This window comes from Prionailurus bengalensis, chromosome A3 (genome assembly GCF_016509475.1).
Source record: "Prionailurus bengalensis isolate Pbe53 chromosome A3, Fcat_Pben_1.1_paternal_pri, whole genome shotgun sequence".
Taxonomy (NCBI): Eukaryota; Metazoa; Chordata; class Mammalia; order Carnivora; family Felidae; genus Prionailurus; species Prionailurus bengalensis.
Window position 1 is genome coordinate 15,896,222 of NC_057354.1, and position 13,030 is coordinate 15,909,251.

General features: G+C 44.6%; 1 long non-coding RNA gene across 4 annotated transcripts in view; it reads left to right on the top strand.

The window, feature by feature from the left end:
• LOC122496227 overlaps positions 1–9,780 on the top strand; it is a 33,973-nt gene extending 24,193 nt beyond the window's left edge. The window contains exons 3-5 of one of the 4 annotated variants that reach the window (XR_006300732.1): positions 3,032–3,108; positions 4,151–4,943; positions 8,864–9,780. This is a non-coding gene — a long non-coding RNA (uncharacterized LOC122496227). Of the gene's footprint in view, positions 1–3,031; positions 4,944–8,863 lie in introns of all 4 variants that reach the window. The other 3 variants (XR_006300730.1, XR_006300731.1, XR_006300729.1) reach the window with 3 other exon arrangements.
• The last annotated feature ends 3,250 nt before the right edge of the window (positions 9,781–13,030 follow it).

Genomic DNA, 13,030 nt, shown 5'->3' on the forward strand with positions numbered 1-13,030 from the left:
TTTCTTCGCCTACAAACATAAGCAACAAACTGTAGTAGTGTTAGCAGTTTCTGTGACTTCATCATCAATAGAAACCGGGTATTTTCCTGCCATGATGGTATTGTTGGAGTCATTTCATAACATCATTTATGCTCGTCATGACTTTGAAATGATGGTAGTCATTAGACACCCTGCTAAATCTTCTAATATAGAAGCACATATGTCACTATATGACAGATTTGTTTTTTAAATATTTTGATAACTGTATGTTGATATAAATGATTTCCTTTGTAATCCTGTGCATAGAAGTTGATTCATTTAAAGATATTACACTGAGAAAAGGTCCACAGTCTCCACCTGGCTGCAGAGGGGTCCAGGGCACAAGAAGGGTTCTCTTTAGGATGGCTAGGGAATGGAGATCATAATCGGTAAGCACTTTGTGGCAGATTTTAAACCTCAGAATTCTAAGAGTAATTATTATTATTACTTTGATAGCTTTCCTTAGTACTTAAAATGTTCATTTTGTCATTGCAATGGGATATTTGGAGGGGGAGAGAATCGTAGAAGGACTTAATCAGCCCCCTTGACCCGAAAGTTCAGTTTTCTTTTCTAAAAATAGTACGTGCGCATCATAAATAAGCTAGAAAAGTGCAAAGAGGACAACAAAAATCACCTCCAATCCCACTACCTATTTGGCGAACATTGTTCTGGGCAGCATTGTGTGCACAAACACATAACATACACATATATCCACACAAACGTATAAAGATCAGTATATGTATAAAGATATATACGTAATTATAGGGGCACCTGGGTGGCTCAGTCCGCTGAGCGCCCACTTTTGGTTTGGCCCAGGTCATAATCTCACGGTTTGTGGGATCCAGCCCCCGAGTCAGCTCCAAGCTGACAGCACAGAGTCTGCTCGTGATTCTCTCTCCCCCTCTTTCTGCTCCTCCCCTACGCACAATCACTTGTTCTCTAAATAAATAAACGTGAACAAAACAAAGTTAAAGACATAGACATAATTTTTGACAAAAACAGAATCAAAGTACACATTTATTATTATTTTATTTTTTACTACACATTTATTGTTATCATTGTATTTTTTACCCTGCGTTTATCTTCTATAGTAATAACAAGAATTGAGGTGGGTAATTATTTTCACCAGTCAGTTAAGGAAACTGAGACTCAGATAATTTTAAAGCCCGGTGCATGGTCACAGGTGGTGAGAGAGAAAGAAATCTCTTGGTCATCCCAGAATGACTTACTGTTCAAGGACCCCATGTCTGTGAGGGGGGAAGCCTGGAGTTCAACTGGACTGAGAGAGCTTCACCCTCCCAGCTGCACTCACCCAAAAGCTTGTGACCCGAAATCTTTGTGATTTGGGGGGGATTCTAGCTCGGGTGCAGGTGACCCATATACCAAGTCCCAAAACAGATCCGCTGAGAAGCTTCAACTGAATGATCATACTTGGAGGCAGGAATCTGACATCCTGGGCTCCTTTCTGTATTTCCATTCCGATTCCTTGGGGAAGCAAATGGGGGCAATTCTTCTCATTAACTCCAAATGCAGCCCTTTGTGGGCACCACGTGCTGCGGTGGACAGGTGGAAAGCCATCCACACAAAGGCTGACCTCTCCATCCCGTCTGGCTCCCTGGAACTGGAGGAAGATGAGACCAAGTGGACTTCCTGAGGTCCGTCCCAGAATTTATTTAATCTGCAGGATCCCAAAGCTCGGCGGGGCTGCATCAGAATCACCTGAGGAGCCTGTTGAAAGCAGTGATGCAAGGTTCTGATTCTAGAGTAGTGGATGTCAACCTTGGCTACCCATTAGAATCACCAGGGAAGCCTTTAAAAAACAAAATGGCGGAGTAGGCATGTTATGGACTGAATGTCATCCCCAAATTCCTGTGTTGAAACCTCACCCACCTCCTATCAATGTAACGGCATTAAGAGGTGGAGCCTTCGGGAGGCCTGACCTTAGATGAGGCCAGGAGGGAGGAGCCCTTTAATGGGATTAGTGCCCTTACAAGACTCACCCGAGAGCTGTGCTTCCTGTATCTGCTCTCTGCCTTGTGAGGGTACGATAAGAAGCTGGCAGTCTGCAACCTAGAAGGGGGGTCCTCGCCAGAACCTGGCCATGCCAGCACCCTGATCTTGGACTTCCAGCCTCCAGGAAGGTAAGAAAGAAATTCCTGTTGTTTATTATAAGCCACCCAGACTGTAATGTTTCTGTTAGAGCAATCCAAACTACTGCTCAGACAAGGCGCTCCGAGCTCCCCCAGAGAAACATTGAGAAAGCAAGCAGACACTATCAGAACTAACTTTGTCAGAACTCTGGAAAACCGTCAAGGTTTATAGCAACCGAGTGAATGCTGAACGAAGGAAAAAGCAACTTGAAAACGGCTCAGTGCAAACAGGGGTGCCGTCTGAGGCAGAGTTGTGAACAGCCCGGCTGAGTGTTGAAGGAACACCCCAGCACAGAGGCAGTCTGCAAATACTGGGTGGTGTGTGTGTGTGTGTGTGTGTGCGCGTGTGTGTGTGTGTGATTGACGTATAGTTGGTACATCATGTTATATTAGCTTCAGGTGTGCAACATAATGATTCACCGTCTCTAATACATTATTCTGTGCTCACAAGTGTAGCTACCCTCTGTCACCAGACATCACTCTTAAGATACCGTTGACTCTATTCCCTATGCTGTGCCTTTCATCCCTGCGAATTATTCATCCCATGACTGGAAGCCTGTACCCTCCAGTCCCCTTCACCCGTTGTGCCCATCTCCTTCCTCTCTGGCAATGACCACTTCTGAGAGGTGTGTTTTGTTTTGTTTTTAAAGTTTATTTATTTGAGAGAGCGAGAGAGCACCAGCAGGGGAGGGGCAGAGAGAGAGGGAGATAGAGGATTCCAAGCCGGTTCCATGTTGTCAGCACAGAGCCCAACACAGGGCTCGAACCCATTAACTGTGAGATCATGACCTGAGCCGAAATCAAGAGTCGGACACTTAACTGACTGAGCCACCCAAGGCACCCCTTGTTTGTTTTGTTTTTAGTTCCTGGTGTTCAAGGAAATCTCTGTCAAAACTCTGTGGAGCATGAGCTAAAGGAACAGAGACATCAGTGACTTCATGTGAGTTTATGTTCATTTGCTACAGCAGCGGTAGGAAGCTAACGCAACGCTCATTGAACGTTAGCTCTGGCCATTGGGGAGGAACTTCAGCTGCATGTTACCTGTGGTCAGTGTGTTCAGTAAATACTGATCACAATAAACATAATGGATACGAGAACTCGCCGGAAGCGGTATAGCAGGAGGTCTGTTCCTTTTCTGCTTAACTGTTGGTATCGGAAGCATCTGAAAGTACTTTGTTCAGTTTTTTTAAAAAATCTGTAATTCTGAACCAGTTACTTTATTCCGCGGTGCAGGCCTGATTCCACGCTTTGGCGAAGGTTAGTAATTTTTTAACAGGTAGAGGCGGCGGTGAAATGGAACACACCTCAGGTCGGAAGTCCGAAAGTTGGGCCCTGGTCTCAGCTCCACCTCTATCTGGCGGTGTGACTTAGGTCATCTTGCCTCCTCTCTTTGGGTTTTGTTTTCCCCATTCAGAAAATGAAGGAATTAGATCAAGAATAACTCCCATGTGTCAAATGCCTACAATGGACAATTTATACACATGGTCTCATCTGAGCCACATAAAAACTGTGCAAGGTATCATCCCCATTTTATAGTTGAGAAAACTGAGAGGCCCAGAGAGGTTAAGTGACTTTCCCAAGGTCACAGAGTATCAGGCAGAGCTGTGATTTAAAACCAGGACTGTTTGACTCGTTTTGATAAGCCCCTCTACCTTTCCACGTTTTGGAGGTCGACACTGTCTTCACAGAACATGCTTATGAGGCACCTGCTTTTCTCCGTACATCATAGTGAGGATGATGGGTCTCTCTAGCTTCCCACTTGAGGGGTCTGGAACCTGGTCCATCTCTTGTGTTTCTGAGAACCTCTGATTCAGCCCCTCAGAGACTTCCCTCACAACCATGTATCCCTCCTCTCACCTCTAACAGACACTACGAGGTGCTGAACCAATGTCTGGCCTCTCCTTTTTACTTAGTAACAGAATCCTAATTTTGTTCCAATAAAATGTACCCACTTAAAAATACCTGCCTGCATTTCCTTGCAGGTGCACCCGTACAGGTGGTCCCCTGACCCAGTTCTGACCAATGAGATGTAAGTGGACGTTTGGGTGGGGGTTCTTGGGAATCTATCTTCTTCATACTAAAAGGTGGGAGAAGTCAGCGAGCCTAAGGCACAAATTGCCTTTGTTTTCATCCTCGCCTGTAACGTAGGTGAGGTTTCTGGAAGTGGAGCAGCCATCTTGTGACTATGAGGGTGAGTGCCACCTGCTAAGGATAGCAGAGCCGGAAGACCGAAGAAACTTCTTTGTAATCGGTCCTCTGTACCAGCCTGGATTGCCTAGACTTCTTGTCACATGAGAAAAATAAAGCTTTATTTGGTCAGATTTCTGTTCTGTCAACTTCATACCATCCTAACTGACAGGTTCTCTGAGAAAAGTCTCTCCTCTGCCCTGTAGGCCTGACATGTGGCCTTAATAAGCACCTGTGGTGACTCAAAAATAGACCAGGGGGAAGAGAAATTGGCCATGGCTGTGATTCTGAACTTGCTGAGCCATCACCTGTTCAATCCATGCTCTGAAGAAGAGTCTGTTAATTACACTCTCCTTGGCCAGCCAGAGCACAGGAGGCTGCGTCCGTGTGTTCTCAGGGAAGCTCAAATATAGCTCAGGCTCCTTCACCGCTTTTGCTGAGTGTGCAGCTTCTGCGTGTCTGGCAGCCCCAGCGAAGAATGGAGAAGCTTTTCCCGGGAGGTTAGAGTCTGAAGAAGGTGCTAGGAAACAGGGATGCTGGCAAGGTCTGGCTCAAGGAAACAAGATCTTCCCTCCCGCCTTCTGCAAGGTGAGTATTACACCTCCTAGTTAGCAGGTGATAAAACTTGCTTGAAGTCCAAACTGAGGCTCAGAGACTGAAGTGGCCGTGTGTCAGTCTGAGCATTTGGTTGTATGCAGAGAAGCGGACTCTACATAGCTGGAGGAAAAAAATAGTTTGGGGGAAGAATATGGGATGGCTCTCAGAATTTCAGGCGAAGCTGAGAAACCAACTTGAACAAAGGGGACGTAGCTTCGATCATGGGCCCACGCCACAACTAAAGAGGGCAGGATGCCTTACCTGACCATCTTTCTAGATGGTGCTGGAAAAGGTGGTTTTCCTGGGGCTCCTGCCTGGCTCATTCGGTGGAGTGTGCAGCTCTTGACCTTGAGGTCGTGAGTTCCAGCCCCACATCAGGTGTAGAGATTGCTTAAATAAATACATTTTCTAAAAATCTAGAAAAGAAAAAGAAAAGTCGTTTTCCTAAAGCTACCACAGGGTTCAAGTACCAGAATAATGCAAGAGAATGTTGGGCGGCAACACAAAACAAAAAAATGTCCATGGCAGGTAGTATAGAATTGGTCAAGGGGATGGGTTTGGGGAGCTGGCTGACTTTAGTTAAAATCTTAGCTCTGCTCTTTGGCCAAACCCATTAACCTCTTAAGCCTCAATTTCCTCCTCTGTGTGTAATGAGGATGAGTCATATTCAGATCTACTAGAACATACGATTTTGTCCCCCACCCCCCTCCAAATGTTCTATCCCCAGCACCTAGCCGAGTGCATGCTTGCAGCTGATGCTAAGTACATATTTATGGAAGGAGTGAATGAACTCTACATTTGTCCCAGAATACCTCTTATGTAGGAAGCTATTTGGTTGAAAATATAACGTGATAGGTGCTTGAAGTGGAAAGTGAGCACCCCTGCTGCCTCACTGCCTCCCTCTGGGGAGGGAGGGGAAGGAGGAGAAATCTAGGCAGACGCCCCGAGGTAGATAAAAGGACATCCACTCTGCAGACTCTTCCCCTGACACTCCCCACCAGCACGCTGACCTGCTTACTCACTTCAGTCACTCTGCCCTCGTCCTCACAAGCGAGGCTCTTTCGCTGAAAACAACAATCCCACGTTGAGCGCAGGATAGATTCATTCTAGCAATCTCCAGGACTTCCTGGCATAATGTTGGCGTGTTAAACACTACTGATAGGTTTGATGGGTTAAGAAGGCTAAAGTCACCACACCCCTGCGTTTCCCAGTGAACCATGACGTAGAGTGGCAAACAGAACAAAATCACAGCCCTGGAGAATGTGTGCATTGTTAAAACAAAACACACACCCAGCAGGACATCGCTGGTGAAATGAATGCATTGCGACTTTCTCAGTCATGTTTTCATTCACTAGTCTCAACGAGATCAAATTCTGAGTAGTTTTGTTCCCCAGGGCTACTGTAGAAATACAAAGCAGAAAAGAAAGAGACCAACTTTGAAGAAGTAAGGATATTGGTATCCTTGGTCCCTCTAATAACCAGCACCTTTGCTATACTCATTGTCACCCTCAGAAGCTCCGCCGTCACCATGCTCCCCAATTACCACCACCGCCACCACCATTTTCTTCCCCATAAAAATTCTCATCAGCATTGTTATCACTACCTAGTAAATGACACTGGGGCCCCACTAGGGCCCTTCATTAGGCCCTTCACTAGGCCCTTCACTAGGCCGGTGTACTCATCCCCCAGCTGCTGTGAGAGTTGGTTGCTCACAGCTCACGGCCACTCCCTTCTGACAATTCACCTCAGCCAGTGGAACTGCCTTGACAGGAAATCCCTGGGAATCTGTGCCCCTGAAGACCTGTGCCCCTGTGTACCCAATGACCAACTAACTGGATGTACAGTCCCCCACCGCCTTGCCTCAGGCTGGGACAACCCTCTTTGGAATTAGGCAGTGGCTAGACTGGAGCTGCACCCATATTTTTTTTGCCTACCTTTCTCCCTAGTCGTATTCTCCTTCCCTCACCCCCTCGAAGGCTTCACCCGAGAGATCCCTCGATAAGTCACTTGTACTGGCCAGCTCTAGCTCATGGGGGTCAACTGCACATTTTCTTCCCAACTCTGTGCTGAGTGACATTGTGTTGATAGCTTGGAATCAGACATGGTGGGAGTACTTACACCATGGAAGCTGGCAAAAACACTTTTGTTATTGTTCATTTTGAAGTGCTAGTTGTTAAATATTTACTGCATACCACCAGGCACAGGTCGGCCATACAATTCCAAACGTTTGTTGGAATGCCAGCCCTAAGTTGTCACTTGAGGGGCTGAGGTAGATTCCTACCCCTGGGAATTCCTACCCCATAGGCTACCAGTGGTGTATGAATTATGTGGTGAGAAAAAAATGGCTTAGGTCAGCAGGTGTCTCGTGGAATTGGGTAATCAATAAGTTGTGACCAGTTGGCAAGGAGAATTGAATAATGCTAATAATCATAGCTGTCGTTTATTGAATACTAAGTTAAATTTGTGTTGTGCTAAGCACTTTGCATGAATTATTCTTGTGTAAGTCTTATAATACCCCTTGCAGGAATATTATCACCCCATTTGATCAGATTGAACAAGCTCTAGAGGTAAAGTCCTTGCCTAAGGCCACATAGCTTATTGGTGCAAGCATTGGGATTTGACCCCCAGTCTTTCTGACTCCAGAGCCTGTATTCATAGCCACTCGTGAAACAGATCTGGGGGCCCAGATAGGCAAAAGCCACAGACACAGTGATGATAAGAATGAGTAGAAACTAGATTAAGGTGAATGTGCTCATCAGGACACCTTGGTTTCAAGTTGAAAAAACTAAACTTGAATCAGCTTCAAGAAAAAAGGATTCTTCACTGGCTCAATCTATCCTTAGGAAGAACAAAACTAAGGCGGGCCTTAGGGCTGACGGGAAGAAGAGTCTAGAATCCAAAACCATGCAATTTTCTCTCTCTCTCTCTCTCTCTCTCTCTCTCTCTCTCTCTCTCCTTTCCCTTTCCCCCCCCCCCCTCCCCTTTGTTTCTCTTTGCATCCTGGCTGGACACATCCTAGGGAAAGGCTTTCCCAGCTACCCTGGGCCTTTGTTACTATTCAATTGCAGAGGGTAGTTGTCCAAGGCATCCAAAGGGTGGTGGGATCCTGAACCCGGAATTCGTGCCAGGTGACTCTCTGATCAGTGAGGAGACACAGAGCTTATGACGATGAAAAACCTTATGGAGAGTGGGTAGTCGCCACAGCTTCCCCCATGATTAGAATTCCCATACTTGACCACGGTTCTTCCCAAGCAGCAGATAGCATGAAGTGGAAGAGAGAGAGCGTAGGTTTGGTGTCACAGAGATCTAACTTCACACGGTGGCTTTCCCATGCCACCCCGTACTTTGCCTGAGAGATAGCTGATGGTTAGCCGACAGTGTGGCTTCGGGCAAGTCCCTTCACTTCTCTGAATCTGAATTTGCCCACGTGGGATGTGGAGATGATCATCACGCTTAGTTGGCAGCATTGTGAATGTTACACGAGTGAGGTGTAAGCAGAGATGGTGCTTGGTTAGTGTTCGTTCCCACATCCACTCGCTTTCCCAACAGAACCAATCCTCCTTTGTTAGGTCGTTTCTGACTAGGCTGGTGGGGTGGCCTCTACTCTTACCCAGGGATACAGGGGAAAGGGAAATGTATTCTATGAAAACCATCCGGGCAAGGCCCTAATTCTTTGCTCTGCCAGCAGTTACATAAATCCCAAAGTCATCTCTATCTTTCCCCGCCGCCCTGGCTAGCCTCCAGACCAATTAAACATTGATGGTGTAGCTATACTTATCTCCATCTCCCTCTCCCAATCAAGGCTTGGACATCAATTCTCTCTTTCAAATAAAAAATTTAACCCTCACATTTTTGGATTCTTCGGTCTATGAAGCACTTCCAGATTCGCTGACTTCACATACTTATTATAGGAGTTAAAGCAATATGGAAAAGTACAAAGAAGGAAGTGAGAAAGTCAAGTGATCAAGGTCAACAGCACGAAGGGTAAGTCATGTTGATATTATGTGCCCCTGCTATGATGTGATAGGAAGGGCACAGCACTCCCCCCAAACCTATAATCTCAGTCTAATCATGAGGAAGTGGGAGACTAGCAAAAATGGAAGATATTCTACAAAATGAAGTGACCGCTACTCTTTGAAAATGTCAAGACTATGAAAGACAAGGAAAGAGTGAGAACCTGTCATAGGCCAGAGGAGACGTGACATCTGAATGCAAGATGGTATCCTGGTTTGGAAACTGGGACAGAAAAAAGGACATCAGTGGAAAAATTGGACAATCCGAATGAAGTCTGTAGTGTAGTTAATCATATTATGCATATTACCCAGTTAATTTCATTTTGATAAATGTACCGTGCTTATGTAAGGATGTTAACATTAGAGCAAGTTAGGTGAAGAATAAGTGAGATGGTACTTTTTGCTCTATCTTTGCAACTCTTCTGTAAATCTACAATTATTTCAAATTTAAAAGTCGAAAAACAAAACCCAAAACACCTGAGATTTGCATAATTCAAATGAGATGAATGTCATGCCCAACATCTTTCAATGCATGTACACAGATAATCAGAAATAGTTTTATCAAAATTGTTTCATATTATAAAACTCTTCTTTAATTTTGAGAGATCTTTCATATATTTGACTGGGATTTAATAGAATTTTTGTAGATGAAAGAATATCTGAACTTTAGATAGCTCTTTTGCCACCAAAAACAATATTAGCTCACCAAAGATCCCTCCGGAAAACATCAAGAGGTTGCAGCCATCATCATTTTTAACTAAATATTTCAATTTCAGATAGCAACTACCTGCAGTGAAACATTGGCAGTTTTTAAAAAGTTTTTAATGTTTATTTATTTTTGAGAGAAAGAGAGAGACAGAGTGCGCGTAGGGGAGGGGCAGAGAGAGAGGGAGACACAGAATCCAAAGCAGGCTCCAGGCTCTGAGCTGACAGCAAAGAGCCCAATGCGGGGCTTGGACTCACAAATCAAGAGATCATGACCTGAGCCGAAGCTGGACGCCCAACCGAGCCACCCAGGCGCCCCGAAACATTGGCACTGTTATGCTTTTCCCCATCCCTTCTCCCCAAACTTCCCATTTTGCATTAGTTAAGTTATTATGTTTACATTGTTGAGTGAAACAGTTAGAGGTTGCTTTTAGTCATGAGTTACAGAAAACAGTAGCTTAAATAAACAAGTAGTGAAGAGTTAGACAGTCACTGCCTCAGGTTCAGGGCCTCAAGAATGTCAGGATTGGGGTCTCTGCAAGTCTCTTGGGGTTTTCCTCATAATTACAAAACAGCTGCTGCAGCTCCAGCCACCATGTCTCTATTTCACTAAAAGGAGGAGAAAATGACTCTATCAACAAAGCTTTCCACAAATTTTTAGTCTATATCTCATTGGCCGTAACTGTGTTATATGCCACCCCTGGCAGTAACAGGCTAGGAAATGTGGGATTTTTTTTTTTTTTTTTACTAGGTACATGTGATGGACCCAATCTAAATTGGTATTTCTTAGTAAGGAAGGAAGAGCTGCTAATTCTCACAGTTATTTTTTTCTTATTCTATATTTAGGCATATTTAATACTTACAGGTAATCTTATATACCAAAGCTTCTTTGTACCTAAATTCTTTATTTTGATCCACTTCTTGGTTGGCAGGGTTTCATTGTCAGGGATGAGCTGAGGCTCAGGAAGCAGCCACGAAAACCTGCCTTGCACCCCCTCTCATTTCTCCACTGCGCTGGAATTGGACTCTAAATGGAAAGAGGGAGTCAAGAGGACCCCAACCTGGCTCCCTCATCCTGGCAGAAGCTGTCCCTTTAAAAGAGAGAGGAGGCAGAGTTGGCTTACTGCTGCCAGAAGAGGCTGACTGACAGACAGTGTGCTCCCGGGAGGCCTGATGTCATCGCCAGTGAGCAACAAGGCATCTGACTGGCAGCAGAATGAGGAGTCCAGGAGCCTTGGCTGTGACTGGGGGGGGGGGGGGGGGGGGTCTGCACAGCACCCACCGAGCAGGCATTTAAAGTTGCAGGAATTGGGTCCATCCCAGGCTCTTCAGGGCCCCTCTCTCAGCGTTACCTATCAAGCAGGGCTTCTCTCCTCCATTCTCTCCATCCTTGGAACGGGGGCGTCCTGCCTGCAAGACCAGACTCCCGTTCCAGCACTGGAACCACCCCCCGAGTGCCAGGTCTGGACCATACCTGGCTCTCGAGTGCATGCTCTCCTTCCCTCCTCCCCTCTGATGATGAACTTGACACTATTTTTTTTTTCTAATTATAAAGGTAATACAGGCATTGTAAAAAAAAAAAAAAAAAAAAAAAAAAAGGAAGGAAGGAAAGAAAGTACCAGTTGACTCTTGTACGTTGCTGATGCCCACGCAGTTGAAAATCACATATAACTTTTGACTCCCCCAAAACTTAACTGCTAATAGCCTACTGTTGACTGGAAGCCTTATTGATAACATAAATGGTTAATTAACAGTTATTTTGCATGTCGTCTGTATTATATACTGGATTCTTACAATAAAGTGAGCTGGAGAAAAAGTGTTATTAAGAAAATCATAAAAAAAGAGGAAATGTACAGTATGAGACTGTATATATGGGGAAAAATCTGCATCTAAGTGCACCCGTGCAGTTCACGGTCAACTGTACAGAACACTGTAAAGAATAAAGTGAAAATTATGCTTAGCCACAATCACTGCTAACATTCTTCTGTTCTTTTTCTTTAGGGCTTTTTCTATACATTTATGTATTTTTTTTTCTTTTTTAGAGAAACCTAACTTATGTAAAGCACTTATATTAACGTTTTAATCATACAGCTGGATTAATATTTAGGTATGCATCCACCAGCGTCAGCCAACCCAGATCAAGATCTAGCACATTTCCTGTACCCTAGCAGGCTTCCCAATTGACAACCCCTTCCCTTGATCTTGATCACTGCTCTGGTCTTTCCTACTTTTGAACTTCATAAAAATGGTATAGATGCATTTTTAAAATTAAAACGGGACATAGCTGTTTTACTTTTTTTTTTTTCAGTGAGTATATCATGAATATTTCCCTGTCATAATTTTTTCCAGATTTCTTTTTAATGACTGTATTTTGTCATACTATTCTACAGGATGTATTTAATTATCCTTCACTTCTTACACAATTAAGTTTATTTCTGAATTTTTGCTATTTCAAACGGCACTATGTAGAACATCACTTTCATACTTTTCCGGAACACCAGTTTGTATGCCCTTCTACTTTTCACTATAGGACAGTGAGCTGGTTCAGAGCACGGGTTTTGGAGTGAGAGAGATGGGGGGTTTCAGCCCCCGCCTGTCACTCGATAGGCTTGAATTTGTGCAACTTTTGACAAATTTTGTTGAGCCTCAGTTTCCCCGCCTGAAAATGGACGTGGCAATCCCCATCTCACCGTATGTGGCTGCGAGGCCTGATTGAGGTTTAAGTGTAAAGAGCTTAGCATATTGCCTGGCACAGACTGAACACCCAGTAAATGTTAAGCGGCTATTATTCATCTTTGTGTTCACTTCTAATTATTTCCTTAGGAAAGTTTCCTAGAAGTAGAATTGCTGATCCAAGAGTGCTTGTCTTTGGGGTTTTTAAGGCAGCCTCTGCCAAATTGCCCTCCAGATAAGCTGTGCCAACACACAGACCTACCAGCTGGGCGTGAGCTTGCCCCTCCACCACCCTCTCTCTCAGTAATGAGTATCGCCATAAAAAAGAGAGTGAGAAAGAAGGAAAGAACAAAGAGAAGGAAAAAGAAAAAAGAAACCTTGCCAATCAGATAAGGGGGGAAAATCTCTTATTGTTTTGTGTCTAGTGAGATTGATCGTTTCCTTTCCTTGTATTGGCCACCTGTTTTTCTTCATTTGGAGATTTGCCTGGTCAGGTCTTTTGCTGGTTTTTTTCTGTTGGGACATGTGCTGGTGTTTCAATAATGGGACTATTATCTGGTTTAAGAAGTCCTGTTCCATCCGGCCTGGGCTACAGTTCCTGTAATAGGGCTTTGGCCTTGGTCCCCATTCCCACGTTCATACCTTGGCGGTCTACCTGATTTCCTGGTTCCTGGAGGCTTGGGCTTC